This window comes from Narcine bancroftii, chromosome 9 (genome assembly GCF_036971445.1).
Source record: "Narcine bancroftii isolate sNarBan1 chromosome 9, sNarBan1.hap1, whole genome shotgun sequence".
Classification (NCBI taxonomy): domain Eukaryota; kingdom Metazoa; phylum Chordata; class Chondrichthyes; order Torpediniformes; family Narcinidae; genus Narcine; species Narcine bancroftii.
Genome location: NC_091477.1, coordinates 38,020,886 through 38,028,436, shown reverse-complemented (window position 1 = coordinate 38,028,436; position 7,551 = coordinate 38,020,886). Strand labels below are relative to the sequence as shown.

General features: G+C 40.7%; 1 long non-coding RNA gene across 3 annotated transcripts; it reads right to left on the bottom strand.

Moving 5' to 3' along the window:
- Window positions 1-2,466: 2,466 nt before the first annotated feature.
- LOC138742883 (uncharacterized) lies at window positions 2,467-6,858 on the bottom strand. Of its 3 annotated transcripts, none has more exons than XR_011344487.1 (4): window positions 6,450-6,858; window positions 3,530-3,705; window positions 3,333-3,433; window positions 2,467-2,818 (listed from the first exon to the last, which is right to left on the bottom strand). It is a non-coding gene; the product is annotated as an uncharacterized lncRNA (long non-coding RNA). The 3 variants fall into 3 exon arrangements; XR_011344488.1 differs by having other exon boundaries at window positions 6,502-6,858; XR_011344486.1 differs by having other exon boundaries at window positions 6,675-6,858.
- Window positions 6,859-7,551: the final 693 nt, after the last annotated feature.

Sequence of the window (7,551 nt, the reverse complement as noted above, 5' to 3'; positions counted from 1 at the left end):
TGGTAGTCATCATAAGGGAGTTTCCCTACCAGCTGAGGGATACATGGAGAACAGTAGCCTGTAAGTTTCAAGAAAAAAACACAATCAAAGAGCTACCATTAAAGATCTGGTGCATTTCCTTTAACGACCTGCAGATTGCAACGATACAGTATTGGGAGATATCAAAGACATTCCAAGATTTATGTAGGAAAAGGATCAGTTGGGATGATTCGATACCAGACCCCATGGTACAGGAATGGATATGTTGGATTCTTTCTTCTTTGGCTTGGCTTCGCGGACGAAGATTTATGGAGGGGGTAAAGGTCCACGTCAGCTGCAGGCTCGATTGTGGCTGACAAGTCCGATGCGGGACAGGCAGACACGGTTGCAGCGGTAGCAGGGAAAATTGGTTGGTTGGGGTTGGGTGTTGGGTTTTTCCTCCTTTGTCTTTTGTCAGTGAGGTGGGCTCTGCGGTCTTCAAAGGAGGTTGCTGCCCGCCGAACTGTGAGGCGCCAAGATGCAGGATCTTCATAAGCTGGAAGACTTTAAGGTTGACAGATATTTCAAACCCACAAACTCTGGAACAGTGATATCTGCTCAATTGCATCATTTTTCTGATGCAAATGAGGACAGTTATGGGACTGATAGTTAGCTGTTGCTGTATAATAACCATGGGCGGGCACATTGTGGGTTTGTGTTGGAAAAGCAAGAGTGGCCCCATTAAAGCCCATCACTAGCCCTCCAATGGTGTGGATTGCTGCCACCATGGTGAGCGGAATGGACATGGTAGAGAAAAGAGTTGCAGATGGAACTAGTAGACTCCATATTTTGGACCGATAGCATTTCTGTGCTCAAACACATCAAAATAAGGCCACAAGGTTCTGAACATTCATGGCCAACGGAGCTGCTGAAATTGACAAAGTGTCACATTCACTCCAGTAGTGATGGCTTCCTGAGGTTTGAAAGTCAAATCTTTTCTGAAGAAAGAAATATGGGCATCCATGCCTCAGTTTCTTCTTCAGCTTCAGGAAGAGTGGCCTCAAAATCCTGATGGATTGAAAGAAATCTCACCAAAGGACCCTGAAATCAGGAACATAACTGTAAATGCTGCTCAGATAACATCAGAAGTGGATCCAGTAACCTGCTTAATCCATTACTTCTCATCCTGGAATTTCGGAATATACTGTGTTTGATTGTTATTTATAATTGTGTAATTATTGTTTGAGACATATTAATTATGGGCTGGTATTGTAGGAGCCAGAATTCACCTGATCACATTTGTTTTTGTGACTGTGGCTGCGTGCATTGGTGGTGTCCCGTGTTTGGGAGGCTGCATGCACTTTGTTTCTTCCAGTGGGAATGCACCATTCAGTTTGGTTATTGTTGCATGCGCAAGGGTTTTGCGCAGTTGGAGATTGGCTAGCCCTCATTGACTGTAATAGTGGGATAGACAGTGGGTGAGTAGTGCTCCCATATTTTCTGTTGACCATTACATTATCACAGATGGGTTCATTACCAAGTTAGAAAGGACATTGTGTTATTAAAATAGACGTTGGTTTCTATACTATTATAGACATTATAAGTCCTTTTTTTGCTAATTAATAAACTGTTTTAAAGCTCATTCCAGATTTATTTTTATTTTTATTTTTTTTATATTTCTTCATGAATTCCTTGAACGCATCACAGTAAAGAGCCAACTTAGCCTCTGAAGCAGATTTTTTAATGGATAGTCATCACCACATTGTTAATGTCGATGAGGTAAGATCAAATGTGATTGAGCATCAGACGTAGTTGGAGAAATATACTGACCTCAGTCACTCTTTAGTCTGAAGCACAAAATGAAACTGCTAGCTTAGCTCCACACTTTCACTTTGATGCATCCACCAGGAGCAAACTGTTCATGACTGAAAGGAAAGGCCTTTCACAAGGAAGTTCAGTGCTCAAAAAGTAGAATGGAAAAAGAAGCTAAAATCATTTATTCTCTCATAAAGGAGCAATTAAAATTTTGTTCTGCAAATTTCTTTCGACATTAACAGCATCATTATTGGATGACAGAAATATTCAGTTAATCTTTGTGAAGGAGCTCATTGGCATTTCCACAGGTAAAACAGACAGAGTTGCTTTATTGTGTATAACTGTGCATTATTTATTTATGTAAAAAAAAATCTGAAATGGTGGAGTCACCGGTCGCTTTTTTATATATTTGTGAAGCTGTGGTCTGCAGTGGGTGACAGAATTCACTGAGCTGCAACTTCAACGATATGAAGATTTGAGAGGAAAATTTTGGCTTTCACTCAACAAGACTGAAAATTTTTAGACATTTTTGAATAGATTTAATAATTCAGGACGGAATCCATTTGTCTGTTCCTTTTGTGTCTATTTTAATTATTCATCTCAATTGAATATCTTGTATCCACATAAAATATACATCAGATGGAGCCAGCCTTGTTTCAGTTGTGTGGTGCACTGTTAACCGGAATCAGACACACACAAAGATAAAGACTGTACCACAGGCTTTAATCCACATAGACTTCCACAGAACCAGGCTGGCTGTGGCTGCAGCAACTTTGAGTGAGGCCTCAGGAGGCTGGCACAGGCTTATATCCCGGAGGGTAATTGACACCTGACTGGGTGGGGCTTGATCCATTCAAGGTGACTGATTGACAGCCGGCCAGGTGTTGTCCTGTCCCCTGCAGGTACAGAGGTTGCCCCCCACAGTAGGCCGGTGGTGTACCACCACAAGTTGATACACTTTCACCTCTTAATCAAAACGTTCTGGGCCTTTGCACCATCCCAGAGCCTTGAACAGAAGATTCACAGAAGCCAAGGGAGAACTGACCTGTCAGAAGTTAGATGAAGAGTTATTTCAAGTAAAATCAGCACCTGTTGAAAATGCTTAACAGACCACTCCTGAAATATTAGTTCAGTTTCTCTACGCACCAATGTGTCCTTCCAGCATTTTATGTTTTTATTTTAAACTGGGCAGCGGAGTTAGTGAAGCGGTTCACACAATGCCTTTACAGCGCCAACAATCAGAGTTCAAATCCAGCACTGTCTGTAAGGCACAGGCTCATGGGCTGAAATGGCCCGAAATAAAATAAAAAAAAAGTCAACAGAAACCATGCAAAATAGTATCTCAAAATAAGAACAAGAAAACACCGAAAAGAAAGAAATCCTAAATGTAATGATTAAAAAAAAATAAATTAAATTATACTTCTTGCATCTTCAATTTTTTTAAATTTGCTTATTATTTTTAATGATGACTCTCCTCACCGAGGGAAATAAAATATCCTCTGACACTATTCAGTGTTCTGAACAGCATTTACCCCACACCCAATCCCAATAATGCATACTTGAAATGACACGTCATGCAACTTCTGATTGGGCAGTTTCCCTTGGCATCTGCAAATCTTGTGCTCAAGGCCTGAACCATTCAAACTGAGAGGTGAGAGTGCTGTCAACACGAAAACACCACAGAATATTATCAATGAATTGTCATTAAAAAAAAAGCAAGATCAAATCACTTTGGTTGATTAGCAAAGACACCCACCTGTCACGTTAAATGGTTTATCAGCTTCAGATAAGGCTGATGCCTGTCAGGGCAGAAGGGTACATCATCATTGAGTTTAATGTCTTCATGAGCTGATCCATATGTTAAGCCAAAGTTAGCATGAAATCCACCTCAAGAAAACCTCCTTTTCACTTCACCATCAGTGAAAAGGTCATCTGAAACAGAAGATATGTATAAATCACTCATTCACCATCACATCTGTTTGTCTCACAAAGAACTATTCAGGAATATGATTAGCAGCCAAAGTACACATGTGGTTTATTGGGCTTCTGTCTCTATCTTCCCCCTCCCACCCCCCATTTTGCTCCATCTATCCAGTTTTTTTCATCTGTTTTCACCTATTAGCTACCAGCCTCCATCTCTCTCTCTCTCTCTCTCTCTCTGTCTGTCCATCAACCCTCCCTCTACATTGGGGAGACTGGGTGCCTACTAGGAGAGCACCTCAAATCTGTCCGCTGCAATAGCGTGGAGCTCCCATTTCAATTCCTTGACCCATTCCCATGCTGTCATGTCTGTCTGTGGTCTCATGCACCCCCACCACCCATGACCCAGGCCCTCATCACTCCGCTACCATTGGGGAGAAATGTGCAGGGTCCTGAAGACGAGCGCTAAGCTGCACAAGGACACTTCCTTCCCCTCTGCCATCAGATTCCTGAATGTTTAATAATGTATAATGTATAATAAACAGCTCACTTTGTCTTTTTGTTCCACTATTTTATTTATTTTGAAATGTGGCTTATGGAAATGTTTGCACTGTGATGCTGTAACAAAACAAGGAATTTTGTGACATGTTCAATAAGTTCTGATTTTGTCACTGTGTCAATGGTTTTTCTGTTGAAGATTACACACACCCAGGCCACATTGCATTGGCAATCTCGCAGGATCCTCAACTACTTATACTATATCTTGCTTTAAATGCTACTGAAGATATAAAATCTTGCTCTACACGTTGTAACTGTTTATTACTCTATGATCTTATTTTTTTTTCTTTGGCTTGGCTTCGCGGACGAAGATTTATGGAGGGGGTAAAAGTCCACGTCAGCTGCAGGCTCTTATTACTAAAGAATAATATATCTGAGTAAGCTAATTTTATAAATATGAAACATTATAACTATTTATCACACAATTAAATACCTCACAGTTTGGCGGGCAGCAACCTCCTTTGAAGAAGACCGCAGAGCCCACCTCACTGACAAAAGGCAAAGGAGGAAAAACCCAACACCCAACCCCAACCAACCAATTTTCCCCTGCAACCGCTGCAATCGTGTCTGCCTGTCCCGCATCGGACTTGTCAGCCACAAACGAGCCTGCAGCTGACGTGGACTTTTTTTACCCCCTCCATAAATCTTCGTCCGCGAAGCCAAGCCAAAGAAAGAAAGAAGAAGAAATACCATAGGTTTTTGAAATATGATCCCCAAGCTCCATCATTTTAAAAAAAATGGATATCCCGAGGCCGCGACATCATTTTTGTTTCCCTTATTTTTCACAATGACTTTTAAACTTTCTCTAAAATAAATAACTGATTGGTTATGTCAAACTTTCAGCCTCTTGACTTGCTAAATGAGATCGCTTTTCTCCAACTAGCTGCTCAGCCTGATTGGTGATGGCATAATTTCTCGACACTGCAAATCCCCTATAAAAAGTGGAGAATGAAAGTCACAGGAAAAATCAACGCCCCGAAATTGATTAAACATCTATATACAACTTACTTCAAGGTCAGCAACACTGTTCTTTCATCATAGACAAAAAAAAATTCAGAGCAATTGTTACCTGCAACCAAAATATCAATTTATCAATGAATGCATTACCATTTCATGGGATAGATACTGAAATATTTTGAGGATTTTGCCTGTGATAAATGCTTTGTAATTCCACTAGGTGGGAGCATCACACCAGTTTGAAATTATTTTAAACTGCATCAACCTGTGAAAGCTATTTCCTTCCAATAAGTTCAGCCCCAGCTTTGATAGAAAATTGAAAAGGCTCTGTAATTACTGGGCCTGTTATTCAAAATTCCCTTCTTTATTGGAAGTTACATCAGAAATTGAATGACATCTTTTATTTCTATATTGCAACATTGCTGCAGTTAACACTCTTTGCCCGACTGAATAATTTGAAGAAATCACAACATTGGTCAAAAAGGTACATGCAACAGCATGAGCAGGGAAAAACAGGAACTGTGTGATTTCAAACAAGAGCTCGCTCAGCTTGTCCCATCTGCGACTTTGCAGTATAGAAACTAGAGGGCACTAATGCTTAAAACCACACTCTGCATTGCAGACTATCAAGATCAACAGATCATCTTTGTAAGGAAGAGGGAAAAAGATTTCTTCAGCACTTATTCAAGGGAGCATGTCACTCCTTGTCAACTGCACATGCCAGGAGATAGATCCTGTAAGCTGGGTAGGGATGGGTGGGGGGTGAGGGCTGAAACCCACAAGAAAAGTTGGCAGGAGATGACTATACTAGTCTCTTCTGAGAATGAAATTTCCGACACAATGCAATAATGCTGAAAGGAATCACGTGGCCTCACAAGGTATGTCAAGGTGATCTGCACACCACTGTTTCCACCTGCAGTGTGGAGATCCTCACAGAAAGATGTTATTGTAAAGAGTTCATGTAAATGAGATGCATGCAGCTCTCTAGAAATTGCAGAGATTGTTGCAGCAAACTACTTAATTAACTGCAACAGGGATTCTTTCAATCATTTGTTATCATCAGTGCAGATGGACCTGCAGAGACGATGTGATGGTTTTTATTTATTGTTTAGGATTCCTCACTTGATTAATGCTGCAGTCTATACCTGATAATAATTCAATGATAGAAATGATTATTTTGCCTGCACTGGAGGTGAAGATTTTGCAGAAGAACCATCTCTCTATCACAGAGTTCATTTTACCCCATTCACTTTCCTCCTTCACTTGGTTGTTGATGCAGAACAGAGCCATTACCACAAAAGCCGTCTTCTTCCTTCAGATCCTGCTGCTCCTCAGACTCTGTCACGTGGCTCTCTGACCTTTGCTCCTTTTGCTCTGGTACTGATAGCTACATTGTTTGATGCTGCATGTTCCTCAACAAAGCCTCTGATTGGTGTTTACAGTCGGGCACAGAAAGATATCTTTACCTTGGGAAGTCCAATCACTTTTTTCACTGTCTCTCATCTGCTGTTGATGAACAGTGCAGTGGAGTAGAGGATGGTCCTTTCCCTGATCATCAAAAACATCTGGCAATATGGATTTTCTTATGAAGAAGAAGTCAAAAAACATTGCATCCCATGAGGAAATTTTCCTCAAGGTTCACAGCAAGATTTACATCAAGGGATTAAAATCCTTTCCAGTATATGAAATTATTTTACTCTTTATGATTGTCATAATAGGGTCAAAGTGCAATCAAGGACTACCTGTACTGGTAGGAAGCTTGTGATGCTGGCAAGCTCCTAGGCTGGATAGGGTACCTGCTCTTCACTGAAGTCAAAACAGGTGAAATCATTTATTTGTGAATATGGAATCTTAGTAACCTCTCTGATGCAGCAAAGAACAGTGAAATGGCAGTCATATCAGACATGTGCTGTTGGGAAGATCCTGAAGTGAGGAAAGGAAAGACATTGAGACTTTCATGGAGAAACAGGCCATACATTTCTCAGCAAGGACAGTATCTACGAAGGACATGATGTCTCTGAAAACTCTCTGGGGTTGTCTCTTTGACGACTGTCCAGACGCTCCTGACCCACTCTGCATGGCTACCCAGACACACATCCTATAATGGAGGCTGCCACCAGAGTCATCACTGAAGCACCCATAGAATGAAAATGAAAATTAAACTCTTAGTTTAATTACATTATTCTGTAAGGTTCAGAATGTATGAGTGGGTTATTTTTTTCTTCGGAACTTGTCCTGTCTCCTGAGGTCAGCAGAGTTTCCCTTTAGTTAGTAAAAATAAAAGGAACAGACCAGTATGATGTGTATCTAATTCCATTGAGACAATATGATTTTTGTCAGAAT